Source organism: Hypanus sabinus, chromosome 10 (assembly GCF_030144855.1).
Source record: "Hypanus sabinus isolate sHypSab1 chromosome 10, sHypSab1.hap1, whole genome shotgun sequence".
Taxonomy (NCBI): Eukaryota; Metazoa; Chordata; class Chondrichthyes; order Myliobatiformes; family Dasyatidae; genus Hypanus; species Hypanus sabinus.
In genome coordinates, this window is record NC_082715.1 from 154,879,105 (window position 1) to 154,897,285 (window position 18,181).

Below are 18,181 nucleotides of genomic sequence, written 5' to 3' on the forward strand. Positions count from 1 at the left end.
CGCTACAGCACAGAGCCAGTCCATCAGCCCATCTGTGCATCCCATTGTAATAATAAACTACAGCATGGAGAGAGTCCATCTGCCCATCATCCATCCCAGTGTAATAACACACTACAGCATAGAGACAATCCATCAGCCCATCATCCATCCCATTGTAATAACACACTACAGCATAGAAAGTCCATCAGCCCATTCATCCATCCCATTGTAATAACACACTACAGCATAGAGACAGTCCATCAGCCCATCATCCATCCCATTGTAATAACACACTACAGCATAGACAGTCCATCAGCCCATCCATCCATCCCATTGTAATAACACACTACAGTATAGTGACAGTACATCAGCCCATCATCCATCCCATTGTAATATCACACTACAGCATAGAGACAGTCCATCAGCCCATCATCCATCCCATTGTAATAACATACTACAGCATAGACAGTCCATCAGCCCATCCATCCATCCCATTGTAATAACACACTACAGCATAGAGAGTCCATCAGCCCATCATCCATCCCATCGTAATAACACACTACAGCACAGAGACAGTCTATCAGCCCATCCGTCCATCCCATTGTAAAAACACACTACAGCATAGAGACAGTCCATCAACTCATCTGTCCATCCCACTGGAATAAAACACTACAGTATAGGGACAGTCCGTCAGCCCATCTGTCCATCCCATTGTACTAACACACTACAGCATAGAGACAGTCCATCAGCCTATCATCCATCCCATTGTAATAACACACTACAGCATAGTGACAGTCCATCAGCCCATCATCCATCCCATTGCAATATCACACTACAGCATAGAGACAGTCCATCAGCCCATCATCCATCCCATTGTAATAACATACTACAGCATAGACAGTCCATCAGCCCATCCATCCATTCCATTGTAATAACACACTACAGCATAGACAGTCCATCAGCCCATTCATCCATCCCATTGTAATAACACACTACAGCACAGAGACAGTCCATCAGCCCATCTGTCCATCCCATTATAATAACACACTGCAGCATAGAGACAGTCCATCAGCCCACCCTTCCCGTTGTAATAACATACTACAGCATAGACAGTCCATCAGCCCATCATCCATCCCATTGTAATACACACTACAGCATAGAGACAATCCATCAGCCCATCATCCATCCCATTGTAATAACACTCTTCAGCATAGACAGTCCATCAGCCCATTCATCCACCCCATTTTAATAACACACTACAGCACAGAGACAGTCCATCAGCCCATCTGTGCATCCCATTGTAATAACACACTACAGCATAGAGACAGTCCATCCGCCCATAATCCATCCCATTGTAATAACACACTACAGCATAGAGACAATCCATCACCCCATCATCCATCCCATTGTAATCACACACTACAGCATAGACAGTCCATCAGCCCATCCTTCCATCCCATTGTAATAACACACTACAGCATGGAGACAGTCCATCAGCCCATCATCCATCCCATTGTAATAACACACGACAGCATAGAGACAGTCAATCAGCCCATCTGTCCTTCCCATTGTAATAACACACAACAGCATAGAGACAGTCCATCAGCCTATCATCCATCCCATTGTAATAACACACTACAGCATAGTGACAGTCCATCAGCCCATCATCCATCCCATTGTAATATCACACTACAGCATAGAGACAGTCCATCAGCCCATCATCCATCCCATTGTAATAACATACTACAGCATAGACAGTCCATCAGCCCATCCATCCATTCCATTGTAATAACACACTACAGCATAGACAGTCCATCAGCCCATTCATCCATCCCATTGTAATAACACACTACAGCACAGAGACAGTCCATCAGCCCATCTGTCCATCCCATTGTAATAACACACTACAGCATAGAGACAGTCCATCAGCCCATCATCCATCCCATCGTAATAACACACTACAGCACAGAGACAGTCTATCAGCCCATCCGTCCATCCCATTGTAATAACACACTACAGCATAGAGACTGTCCATCGGCCCATCATCCATCCCATTGTAATAACATAGTACAGCATAGACAGTCCATCAGCCCATCCATCCATCCCATTGTAATAACACACTACAGCACAGAGACAGTCCATCAGCCCATCTGTCCATCCCATTGTAATTACACACTACAGCATAGAGACAGTCTATCATCCCATCTGTGCATCCCATTGTAATAATAAACTACAGCATAGAGAGAGTACATCAGCCCATCCATCCCAGTGTAATAACACACTACAGCATAGAGACAATCCATCAGCCCAACATCCATCCCATTGTAATAACATACTACAGCATAGACAGTCCATCAGCCCATCCATCCATCCCATTGTAATAACACACTGCAGCATAGAGACAGTCCATCTGCCCACCCTTCCCATTGTAATAACATACTACAGCATAGACAGTCCATCAGCCCATCATCCATCCCATTGTAATACACACTACAGCATAGAGACAATCCATCAGCCCATCATCCATCCCATTGTAATAACACTCTTCAGCATAGACAGTCCATCAGCCCATTCATCCACCCCATTGTAATAACACACTACAGCATTGAGACAGTCCATCAGCCCATCTGTCCATCCCATTGTAATAACACACTACAGCATAGTGACAGTCCATCAGCCCATCATCCATCCCATTGTAATATCACACTACAGCATAGAGACAGTCCATCAGCCCATCATCCATCCCATTGTAATAACATACTACAGCATAGACAGTCCATCAGCCCATCCATCCATCCCATTGTAATAACACACTACAGCATAGAGACAGTCTATCAGCCCATCCGTCCATCCCATTGTAATAACACACTACAGCATAGAGACAGACAGTCCATCGGCCCATCAATCCCATTATAATAAGATACTACAGCACAGAGACAGTCCATCGGACCATCATCCATCCCATTGTAATAACAGACTTCAGCATAGAGACAGTCAATCAGCCCATCCATCCATCCCATTGTAATAACACGCTACAGCACAGAGCCAGTCCATCAGCCCATCTGTGCATCCCATTGTAATAATAAACTACAGCATGGAGAGAGTCCATCTGCCCATCATCCATCCCAGTGTAATAACACACTACAGCATAGAGACAATCCATCAGCCCATCATCCATCCCATTGTAATAACACACTACAGCATAGAAAGTCCATCAGCCCATTCATCCATCCCATTGTAATAACACACTACAGCATAGAGACAGTCCATCAGCCCATCATCCATCCCATTGTAATAACACACTACAGCATAGACAGTCCATCAGCCCATCCATCCATCCCATTGTAATAACACACTACAGAACAGAGACAGTCCATCAGCCCATCTGTCCATCCCATTGTAATAACACACAACAGCATAGAGACAGTCCATCAGCCTATCATCCATCCCATTGTAATAACACACTACAGTATAGTGACAGTCCATCAGCCCATCATCCATCCCATTGTAATATCACACTACAGCATAGAGACAGTCCATCAGCCCATCATCCATCCCATTGTAATAACATACTACAGCATAGACAGTCCATCAGCCCATCCATCCATCCCATTGTAATAACACACTACAGCATAGAGAGTCCATCAGCCCGTCATCCATCCCATCGTAATAACACACTACAGCACAGAGACAGTCTATCAGCCCATCCGTCCATCCCATTGTAAAAACACACTACAGCATAGAGACAGTCCATCAACTCATCTGTCCATCCCACTGTAATAAAACACTACAGCATAGGGACAGTCCGTCAGCCCATCTGTCCATCCCATTGTACTAACACACTACAGCATAGAGACAGTCCATCAGCCCATCATCCATCCCATTGTAATAACATAGTACAGCATAGACAGTCCATCAGCCTATCCATCCATCCCATTGTAATAACACACTACAGCACAGAGACAGTCCATCAGCCCATCTGTCCATCCCATTGTAATAACACACTACAGCATGGAGACAGTCTATCATCCCATCTGTGCATCCCATTGTAATAATAAACTACAGCATAGAAACAGTGCATCAGCCGATCATCCCTCCCACTGTAATAACACACTACAGGATAGAGACAGTCCATCAGCCCATCATCCATCCCACTGTAAAAATACACTACAGCATAGAGACAATCCATCAGCCCATCATCCATCCCATTGTATTAACACACTACAGCATAGAGAGTCCATCAGCCCATCATCCATCCCATTGTAATAACACACTACAGCATAGAGACAGTCTATCAGCCCATCCGTCCATCGCCTTGTAATAGCAGACTACAGCACAGAGTCAGTCCATCAACCCATCATCCACCCCATTGTAATAACACACTACAGCATAGAGACAGTCCATCAACCCATCTGTCCATCCCATTGTAATAACACACTACAGTATAGGGACAGTCCGTCAGCCCATCTGTCCAGCCCATTGTAATAACACACTGCAGCATAGAGACAGTCCATCAGCCCATCATCCATCCCATTGTAATAACATACTACAGCATAGACAGTCCATCAGCCCATCCATCCATCCCATTGTAATAACACGCTACAGCACAGAGCCAGTCCATCAGCCCATCTGTGCATCCCATTGTAATAATAAACTACAGCATGGAGAGAGTCCATCGGCCCATCATCCATTCCAGTGTAATAACACACTACAGCATAGAGACAGTCCATCAGCCCATCATCCATCCCATTGTAATAACACACTACAGCATAGACAGTCCATCAGCCCATCCATCCATCCCATTGTAATAACACACTACAGCACAGAGACAGTCCATCAGCCCATCTGTCCATCCCATTGTAATAACACACAACAGCATAGCGACAGTCCATCAGCCTATCATCCATCCCATTGTAATAACACACTACAGTATAGTGACAGTCCATCAGCCCATCATCCATCCCATCGTAATAACACACTACAGCACAGAGACAGTCTATCAGCCCATCCGTCCATCCCATTGTAAAAACACACTACAGCATATAGACAGTCCATCAACTCATCTGTCCATCCCACTGTAATAAAACACTACAGTATAGGGACAGTCCGTCAGCCCATCTGTCCATCCCATTGTACTAACACACTACAGCATAGAGACAGTCCATCAGCCCATCATCCATCCCATTGTAATAACATAGTACAGCATAGACAGTCCATCAGCTCATCCATCCATCCCATTGTAATAACACACTACAGCACAGAGACAGTCCATCAGCCCATCTGTCCATCCCATTGTAATAACACACTACAGCATGGAGACAGTCTATCATCCCATCTGTGCATCCCATTGTAATAATAAACTACAGCATAGAGAGAGTACATCAGCCCATCCATCCCAGTGTAATAACACACTACAGCATAAAGACAATCCATCAGCCCAACATCCATCCCATTATAATAACATACTACAGCATAGACAGTCCATCAGCCCATCCATCCATCCCATTATAATAACACACTGCAGCATAGAGACAGTCCATCAGCCCACCCTTCCGGTTGTAATAACATACTACAGCATAGACAGTCCATCAGCCCAACATCCATCCCATTGTAATACACACTACAGCATAGAGACAATCCATCAGCCCATCATCCATCCCATTGTAATAACACTCTTCAGCATAGACAGTCCATCAGCCCATTCATCCACCCCATTGTAATAACACACTACAGCACAGAGACAGTCCATCAGCCCATCTGTGCATCCCATTGTAATAACACACTACAGCATAGAGACAGTCCATCCGCCCATAATCCATCCCATTGTAATAACACACTACAGCATAGAGACAATCCATCACCCCATCATCCATCCCATTGTAATCACACACTACAGCATAGACAGTCCATCAGCCCATCCATCCATCCCATTGTAATAACGCACTACAGCATGGAGACAGTCCATCAGCCCATCATCCATCCCATTGTAATAACACACGACAGCATAGAGACAGTCAATCAGCCCATCTGTCCTTCCCATTGTAATAACACACAACAGCATAGAGACAGTCCATCAGCCTATCATCCATCCCATTGTAATAACACACTACAGCATAGTGACAGTCCATCAGCCCATCATCCATCCCATTGTAATATCACACTACAGCATAGAGACAGTCCATCAGCCCATCATCCATCCCATTGTAATAACATACTACAGCATAGACAGTCCATCAGCCCATCCATCCATTCCATTGTAATAACACACTACAGCATAGACAGTCAATCAGCCCATTCATCCATCCCATTGTAATAACACACTACAGCACAGAGACAGTCCATCAGCCCATCTGTCCATCCCATTGTAATAACACACTACAGCATAGAGACAGTCCATCAGCCCATCATCCATCCCATCGTAATAACACACTACAGCACAGAGACAGTCTATCAGCCCATCCGTCCATCCCATTGTAATAACACACTACAGCATAGAGACAGTCCGTCGGCCCATCATCCATCCCATTGTAATAACATAGTACAGCATAGACAGTCCATCAGCCCATCCATCCATCCCATTGTAATAACACACTACAGCACAGAGACAGTCCATCAGCCCATCTGTCCATCCCATTGTAATTACACACTACAGCATAGAGACAGTCTATCATCCCATCTGTGCATCCCATTGTAATAATAAACTACAGCATAGAGAGAGTACATCAGCCCATCCATCCCAGTGTAATAACACACTACAGCATAGAGACAATCCATCAGCCCAACATCCATCCCATTGTAATAACATACTACAGCATAGACAGTCCATCAGCCCATCCATCCATCCCATTGTAATAACACACTGCAGCATAGAGACAGTCCATCTGCCCACCCTTCCCATTGTAATAACATACTACAGCATAGACAGTCCATCAGCCCATCATCCATCCCATTGTAATACACACTACAGCATAGAGACAATCCATCAGCCCATCATCCATCCCATTGTAATAACACTCTTCAGCATAGACAGTCCATCAGCCCATTCATCCACCCCATTGTAATAACACACTACAGCATTGAGACAGTCCATCAGCCCATCTGTCCATCCCATTGTAATAACACACTACAGCATAGTGACAGTCCATCAGCCCATCATCCATCCCATTGTAATATCACACTACAGCATAGAGACAGTCCATCAGCCCATCATCCATCCCATCGTAATAACATACTACAGCATAGACAGTCCATCAGCCCATCCATCCATCCCATTGTAATAACACACTACAGCATAGAGACAGTCTATCAGCCCATCCGTCCATCCCATTGTAATAACACACTACAGCATAGAGACAGACAGTCCATCGGCCCATCAATCCCATTATAATAAGATACTACAGCACAGAGACAGTCCATCGGACCATCATCCATCCCATTGTAATAACAGACTTCAGCATAGAGACAGTCAATCAGCCCATCCATCCATCCCATTGTAATAACACGCTACAGCACAGAGCCAGTCCATCAGCCCATCTGTGCATCCCATTGTAATAATAAACTACAGCATGGAGAGAGTCCATCTGCCCATCATCCATCCCAGTGTAATAACACACTACAGCATAGAGACAATCCATCAGCCCATCATCCATCCCATTGTAATAACACACTACAGCATAGAAAGTCCATCAGCCCATTCATCCATCCCATTGTAATAACACACTACAGCATAGAGACAGTCCATCAGCCCATCATCCATCCCATTGTAATAACACACTACAGCATAGACAGTCCATCAGCCCATCCATCCATCCCATTGTAATAACACACTACAGAACAGAGACAGTCCATCAGCCCATCTGTCCATCCCATTGTAATAACACACAACAGCATAGAGACAGTCCATCAGCCTATCATCCATCCCATTGTAATAACACACTACAGTATAGTGACAGTCCATCAGCCCATCATCCATCCCATTGTAATATCACACTACAGCATAGAGACAGTCCATCAGCCCATCATCCATCCCATTGTAATAACATACTACAGCATAGACAGTCCATCAGCCCATCCATCCATCCCATTGTAATAACACACTACAGCATAGAGAGTCCATCAGCCCGTCATCCATCCCATCGTAATAACACACTACAGCACAGAGACAGTCTATCAGCCCATCCGTCCATCCCATTGTAAAAACACACTACAGCATAGAGACAGTCCATCAACTCATCTGTCCATCCCACTGTAATAAAACACTACAGTATAGGGACAGTCCGTCAGCCCATCTGTCCATCCCATTGTACTAACACACTACAGCATAGAGACAGTCCATCAGCCCATCATCCATCCCATTGTAATAACATAGTACAGCATAGACAGTCCATCAGCCTATCCATCCATCCCATTGTAATAACACACTACAGCACAGAGACAGTCCATCAGCCCATCTGTCCATCCCATTGTAATAACACAATACAGCATGGAGACAGTCTATCATCCCATCTGTGCATCCCATTGTAATAATAAACTACAGCATAGAGAGAGTACATCAGCCCATCCATCCCAGTGTAATAACACACTACAGCATAGAGACAATCCATCAGCCCAAATTCCATCCCATTGTAATAACATACTACAGCATAGACAGTCCATCAGCCCATCCATGCATCCCATTATAATAACACACTGCAGCATAGAGACAGTCCATCAGCCCACCCTTCCCATTGTAATAACATACTACAGCATAGACAGTCCATCAGCCCATCATCCATCCCATTGTAATACACACTACAGCATAGAGACAATCCATCAGCCCATCATCCATCCCATTGTAATAACACTCTTCAGCATAGACAGTCCATCAGCCCATTCATCCACCCCATTGTAATAACACACTACAGCACAGAGACAGTCCATCAGCCCATCTGTGCATCCCATTGTAATAACACACTACAGCATAGAGACAGTCCATCCGCCCATAATCCATCCCATTGTAATAACACACTACAGCATAGAGACAATCCATCACCCCATCATCCATCCCATTGTAATCACACACTACAGCATAGACAGTCCATCAGCCCATCCATCCATCCCATTGTAATAACACACTACAGCATGGAGACAGTCCATCAGCCCATCATCCATCCCATTGTAATAACACACGACAGCATAGAGACAGTCAATCAGCCCATCTGTCCTTCCCATTGTAATAACACACAACAGCATAGAGACAGTCCATCAGCCTATCATCCATCCCATTGTAATAACACACTACAGCATAGTGACAGTCCATCAGCCCATCATCCATCCCATTGTAATATCACACTACAGCATAGAGACAGTCCATCAGCCCATTCATCCATCCCATTGTAATAACACACTACAGCACAGAGACAGTCTATCAGCCCATCCATCCATCCCATTGTAATAACACACTACAGCATAGAGACAGTCCATCGGCCCATCATCCATCCCATTGTAATAACATAGTACAGCATAGACAGTCCATCAGCCCATCCATCCATCCCATTGTAATAACACACTACAGCACAGAGACAGTCCATCAGCCCATCTGTCCATCCCATTGTAATAACACACAACAGCATAGAGACAGTCCATCAGCCTATCATCCATCCCATTGTAATAACACACTACAGTATAGTGACAGTCCATCAGCCCATCATCCATCCCATTGTATTATCACACTACAGCATACAGACAGTCCATCAGCCCATCATCCATCCCATTGTAATAACATACTACAGCATAGACAGTCCATCAGCCCATCCATCCATCCCATTGTAATAACACACTACAGCCTAGAGAGTCCATCAGCCCATCATCCATCCCATCGTAATAACACACTACAGCACAGAGACAGTCTATCAGCCCATCCGTCCATCCCATTGTAAAAACACACTACAGCATAGAGACAGTCCATCTACTCATCTGTCCATCCCACTGTAATAAAACACTACAGTATAGGGACAGTCCGTCAGCCCATCTGTCCATCCCATTGTACTAACACACTACAGCATAGAGACAGTCCATCAGCCCATCATCCATCCCATTGTAATAACATAGTACAGCATAGACAGTCCATCAGCCCATCTGTCCATCCCATAGTAATAAGACACTACAGCATAGAGACAGTCCATCAGCCCATCCGTCCAGCCCATTGTAATAACACACTACGGCATAGAGTCATTCCATCAGCCCATCAACCATCCCATTGTACTAACACACTGCAGCATATAGACAGTCCATCAATTCATCTGTCCGTCCCATTGTAATAACACACTACAGCATAGACAGTCCATCAGCCCATTCATCCATCCCATTATAATAACACACTACAGCACAGAGACAGTCCATCAGCCCATCTGTCCATCCCATTGTAATAACACACTACAGCATAGAGACAGTCCATCAGCCCATCGGTCCATCCCATTGTAATAACACACTACAGCATAGTGACAGTCCATCAGCCCATCATCCATCCCATTGTAATATCACACTACAGCATAGCGACAGTCCATCAGCCCATCATCCATCCCATTGTAATAACATACTACAGCATAGACAGTCCATCAGCCCATCCATCCATCCCATTGTAATAACACACTACAGCATAGAGACAGTCTATCAACCCATCCGTCCATCCCATTGTAATAACACACTACAGCATACAGACAGACAGTCCATCGGCCCATCAATCCCATTATAATAAGATACTACAGCACAGAGACAGTCCATCGGACCATCATCCATCCCATTGTAATAACAGACTTCAGCATAGAGACAGTCAATCAGCCCATCTGTCCATCCCATAGTAATAAGACACTACAGCATAGAGACAGTCCATCAGCCCATCCGTCCAGCCCATTGTAATAACACACTACGGCATAGAGTCATTCCATCAGCCCATCAACCATCCCATTGTACTAACACACTGCAGCATATAGACAGTCCATCAGCCCATCTGTCCATCCCATAGTAATAAGACACTACAGCATAGAGACAGTCCATCAGCCCATCCGTCCAGCCCATTGTAATAACACACTACGGCATAGAGTCATTCCATCAGCCCATCTACCATCCCATTGTACTAACACACTGCAGCATATAGACAGTCCATCAGCCCATCTGTCCGTCCCATTGTAATAACACACTACAGCATAGACAGTCCATCAGCCCATTCATCCATCCCATTGTAATAACACACTACAGCACAGAGACAGTCCATCAGCCAATCTGTCCATCCCATTGTAATAACACACTACAGCATAGAGACAGTCCATCAGCCCATCATCCATCCCATCGTAATAACACACTACAGCACAGAGACAGTCCATCAGCCCATTCATCCACCCCATTGTAATAACACACTACAGCACAGAGAGAGTCCATCAGCCCATCTGTGCATCCCATTGTAATAACACACTACAGCATAGAGACAGTCCATCCGCCCATAATCCATCCCATTGTAATAACACACTACAGCATAGAGACAATCCATCACCCCATCATCCATCCCATTGTAATCACACACTACAGCATAGACAGTCCATCAGCCCATCCATCCATCCCATTGTAATAACACACTACAGCATGGAGACAGTCCATCAGCCCATCATCCATCCCATTGTAATAACACACGACAGCATAGAGACAGTCAATCAGCCCATCTGTCCTTCCCTTTGTAATAACACACAACAGCATAGAGACAGTCCATCAGCCTATCATCCATCCCATTGTAATAACACACTACAGCATAGTGACAGTCCATCAGCCCATCATCCATCCCATTGCAATATCACACTATAGCATAGAGACAGTCCATCAGCCCATCATCCATCCCATTGTAATAACATACTACAGCATAGACAGTCCATCAGCCCATCCATCCATTCCATTGTAATAACACACTACAGCATAGACAGTCCATCAGCCCATTCATCCATCCCATTGTAATAACACACTACAGCACAGAGACAGTCCATCAGCCCATCTGTCCATCCCATTGTAATAACACACTACAGCATAGAGACAGTCCATCAGCCCATCATCCATCCCATCGTAATAACACACTACAGCACAGAGACAGTCTATCAGCCCATCCGTCCATCCCATTGTAATAACACACTACAGCATAGAGACAGTCCATCGGCCCATCATCCATCCCATTGTAATAACATAGTACAGCATAGACAGTCCATCAGCCCATCCATCCATCCCATTGTAATAACACACTACAGCACAGAGACAGTCCATCAGCCCATCTGTCCATCCCATTGTAATTACACACTACAGCATAGAGATAGTCTATCATCCCATCTGTGCATCCCATTGTAATAATAAACTACAGCATAGAGAGAGTACATCAGCCCATCCATCCCAGTGTAATAACACACTACAGCATAGAGACAATCCATCAGCCCAACATCCATCCCATTGTAATAACATACTACAGCATAGACAGTCCATCAGCCCATCCATCCATCCCATTGTAATAACACACTGCAGCATAGAGACAGTCCATCTGCCCACCCTTCCCATTGTAATAACATACTACAGCATAGACAGTCCATCAGCCCATCATCCATCCCATTGTAATAACACACTTCAGCATAGACAGTCCATCAGCCCATTCATCCACCCCATTGTAATAACACACTACAGCATTGAGACAGTCCATCAGCCCATCTGTCCATCCCATTGTAATAACACACTACAGCATAGTGACAGTCCATCAGCCCATCATCCATCCCATTGTAATATCACACTACAGCATAGCGACAGTCCATCAGCCCATCATCCATCCCATTGTAATAACATACTACAGCATAGACAGTCCATCAGCCCATTCATCCATCCCATTGTAATAACACACTACAGCACAGAGACAGTCCATCAGCCCATCTGTCCATCCCATTGTAATAACACACTACAGCATAGAGACAGACAGTCCATCGGCCCATCAATCCCATTATAATAAGATACTACAGCACAGAGACAGTCCATCGGACCATCATCCATCCCATTGTAATAACAGACTTCAGCATAGAGACAGTCAATCAGCCCATCTGTCCATCCCATAGTAATAAGACACTACAGCATAGAGACAGTCCATCAGCCCATCATTCCAGCCCATTGTAATAACACACTACGGCATAGAGTCATTCCATCAGCCCATCAACCATCCCATTGTACTAACACACTGCAGCATATAGACAGTCCATCAGCCCATCTGTCCATCCCATAGTAATAAGACACTACAGCATAGAGACAGTCCATCAGCCCATCCGTCCAGCCCATTGTAATAACACACTACGGCATAGAGTCATTCCATCAGCCCATCAACCATCCCATTGTACTAACACACTGCAGCATATAGACAGTCCATCAGCCCATCTGTCCGTCCCATTGTAATAACACACTACAGCATAGACAGTCCATCAGCCCATTCATCCATCCCATTGTAATAACACACTACAGCACAGAGACAGTCCATCAGCCCATCTGTCCATCCCATTGTAATAACACACTACAGCATAGAGACAGTCCATCAGCCCATCATCCATCCCATCGTAATAACACACTACAGCACAGAGACAGTCCATCAGCCCATCTGTCCATCCCATTGTAATAACACACTACAGCATAGAGACAGTCTATCATCCCATCTGTGCATCTCATTGTAATAATAAGCTACAGCATAGAGAGAGTACATCAGCCCATCCATCACAGTGTAATAATACACTACAGCATAGAGACAATCCATCAGCCCAACATCCATCCCATTGTAATAACATACTACAGCATAGACAGTCCATCAGCCCATCCATCCATCCCATTGTAATAACACACTGCAGCATAGAGACAGTCCATCAGCCCACCCTTCCCATTGTAATAACATACTACAGCATAGACAGTCCATCAGCCCATCATCCATCCCATTGTAATAAACACTACAGCATAGAGACAATCCATCAGCCCATCATCCATCCCATTGTAATAACATTCTTCAGCATAGACAGTCCATCAGCCCATTCATCCACCCCATTGTAATAACACACTACAGCACAGAGACAGTCCATCAGCCCATCTGTGCATCCCATTGTAATAACACACTACAGCATAGAGACAGTCCATCCGCCCATAATCCATCCCTTTGTAATAACACACTACAGCATAGAGACAATCCATCAACCCATCATCCATCCCACTGTAATCACACACTATAGCATAGAGACAGTCCATCAGCCCATGCATCCCATTGTAATAACACACTACAGCATTGAGACAGTCTATCAGCCCATCCGTCCATCCCATTGTAATAACACACTACACCATAGAGACAGTGCATCAGCCGATCATCCCTCCCACTATAATAACACACTACAGGATAGAGACAGTCCATCAGCCCATCATCCATCCCATTGTAATATCACACTACAGCATAGAGTCAGTCCATCAGCCCATCATCCATCCCATTGTAATAACATACTACAGCATAGACAGTCCATCAGCCCATCCATCCATCCCATTGTAATAACACACTACAGCATAGAGAGTCCATCAGCCCATCATCCATCCCATCGTAATAACACACTACAGCACAGAGACAGTCTATCAGCCCATCCGTCCATCCCATTGTAATAACACACTACAGCATAGAGACAGTCCATCAGCCCATCTGTCCAGCCCATTGTAATAACACACTACGGCATAGAGTCATTCCATCAGCCCATCAACCTTCCCATTGTACTAACACACTGCAGCATATAGACAGTCCATCAGCCCATCTGTCCATCCCATAGTAATAAGACACTACAGCTAGAGACAGTCCATCAGCCCATCCGTCCAGCCCATTGTAATAACACACTACGGCATAGAGTCATTCCATCAGCCCATCAACCATCCCATTGTACTAACACACTGCGGCATATAGACAGTCCATCAGCCCATCTGTCCGTCCCATTGTAATAACACACTACAGCATAGACAGTCCATCAGCCCATTCATCCATCCCATTGTAATAACACACTACAGCACAGAGACAGTCCATCAGCCCATCTGTCCATCCCATTGTAATAACACACTACAGCATAGAGACAGTCCATCAGCCCATCATCCATCCCATCGTGATAACACACTACAGCACAGAGACAGTCTATCAGCCCATCATCCATCCCATCGTAATAACACACTACAGGACAGAGACAGTCTATCAGCCCATCCGTCCATCCCATTGTAATAACACACTACAGCATAGAGACAGTCCATCGGCCCATCATCCATCCCATTGTAATAACATAGTACAGCATAGACAGTCCATCAGCCCATCCATCCATCCCATTGTAATAACACACTACAGCACAGAGACAGTCCATCAGCCCATCTGTCCATCCCATTGTAATTACACACTACAGCATAGAGACAGTCTATCATCCCATCTGTGCATCCCATTGTAATAATAAACTACAGCATAGAGAGAGTACATCAGCCCATCCATCCCAGTGTAATAACACACTACAGCATAGAGACAATCCATCAGCCCAACATCCATCCCATTGTAATAACATACTACAGCATAGACAGTCCATCAGCCCATCCATCCATCCCATTGAAATAACAGACTGCAGCATAGAGACAGTCCATCTGCCCACCCTTCCCATTGTAATAACATACTACAGCATAGACAATCCATCAGCCCATCATCCATCCCATTGTAATAACACTCTTCAGCATAGACAGTCCATCAGCCCGTTCATCCAACCCATTGTAATAACACACTACAGCATTGAGACAGTCCATCAGCCCATCTGTCCATCCCATTGTAATAACACACTACCGCATAGTGACAGTCCATCAGCCCATCATCCATCCCATTGTATTATCACACTACAGCATAGAGACAGTCCATCAGCCCATCATCCATCCCATTGTAATAACATACTACAGCATAGACAGTCCATCAGCCCATCCATCCATCCCATTGTAATAACACACTACAGCATAGAGACAGTCTATCAGCCCATCCGTCCATCCCATTGTAATAACACACTACAGCATAGAGACAGACAGTCCATCGGCACATCAATCCCATTATAATAAGACACTACAGCACAGAGACAGTCCATCGGACCATCATCCATCCCATTGTAATAACAGACTTCAGCATAGAGACAGTCAATCAGCCCATCTGTCCATCCCATAGTAATAAGACACTACAGCATAGAGACAGTCCATCAGCCCATCCGTCCAGCCCATTGTAATAACACACTACGGCATAGAGTCATTCCATCAGCCCATCAACCATCCCATTGTACTAACACACTGCAGCATATAGACAGTCCATCAGCCCATCTGTCCATCCCATAGTAATAAGACACTACAGCATAGAGACTGTCCATCAGCCCATCCGTCCAGCCCATTGTAATAACACACTACGGCATAGAGTCATTCCATCAGCCCATCAACCATCCCATTGTACTAACACACTGCAGCATATAGACAGTCCATCAGCCCATCCGTCCATCCCATTGTAATAACACACTACAGCATAGAGTCAGTCCATCAACCCATCATCCACCCCATTGTAATAACACACTACAGCATAGAGACAGTCCATCAACTCATCTGTCCACCCCATTGTAATAACACACTACAGTATAGGGACAGTCCGTCAGCCCATCTGTCCATGCCATTGTAATAACACACTACAGCATAGAGACAGTCCATCAGCCCATCATCCATCCCATTGTAATAACACACTACAGCATAGACAGTCCATCGGCCCATCCATCCATCCCATTGTAATAACACACTACAGCACAGAGACAGTCCATCAGCCCATCTGTCCATCCCATTGTAATAACACACTACAGCATGGAGACAGTCCATCAGCCCATCATCAATCCCATTGTAATAACACACGACAGCATAGAGACAGTCAATCAGCCCATCTGTCCTTCCCATTGTAATAACACACAACAGCATAGAGACAGTCCATCAGCCTATCATCCATCCCATTGTAATAACACACTACAGCATAGTGACAGTCCATCAGCCCATCATCCATCCCATTGTAATATCACACTACAGCATAGAGACAGTCCATCAGCCCATCATCCATCCCATTGTAATAACATACTACAGCATAGACAGTCCATCAGCCCATCCATCCATCCCATTGTAATAACACACTACAGCATAGAGAGTCCATCAGCCCATCATCCATCCCATCGTAATAACACACTACAGCACAGAGACAGTCTATCAGCCCATCCGTCCATCCCATTGTAATAACACACTACAGCATAGAGACAGTCCATCAACTCATCTGTCCATCCCACTGTAATAAAACACTACAGTATAGGGACAGTCCGTCAGCCTATCTGTCCATCCCATTCTACTAACACACTACAGCATAGAGACAGTCCATCAGCCCATCATCCATCCCATTGTAAAAACATAGTACAGCATAGGCAGTCCATCAGCCCATCCATCCATCCCATTGTAATAACACACTACAGCACAGAGACAGTCCATCAGCCCATCTGTCCATCCCATTGTAATAACACACTACAGCATAGAGACAGTCTATCATCCCATCTGTGCATCCCATTGTAATAATAAACTACAGCATAGAGAGAGTACATCAGCCCATCCATCCCAGTGTAATAACACACTACAGCATAGAGACAATCCATCAGCCCAACATCCATCTCATTGTAATAACATACTACAGCATAGACAGTCCATCAGCCCATCCATCCATCCCATTGTAATAACACACTGCAGCATAGAGACAGTCCATCAGCCCACCCTTCCCATTGTAATAACATACTACAGCATAGACAGTACATCAGCCCATCATCCATCCCATTGTAATACACACTACAGCATAGAGACAATCCATCAGCCCATCATCCATCCCATTGTAATAACACTCTTCAGCATAGACAGTCCATCAGCCCATTCATCCACCCCATTGTAATAACACACTACAGCATTGAGACAGTCCATCAGCCCATCTGTGCATTCCATTGTAATAACACACTACAGCATAGAGACAGTCCATCCGCCAATAATCCATCCCATTGTAATAACACACTACAGCATAGAGACAATCCATCACCCCATCATCCATCCCATTGTAATCACACACTATAGCATAGAGACAGTCCAT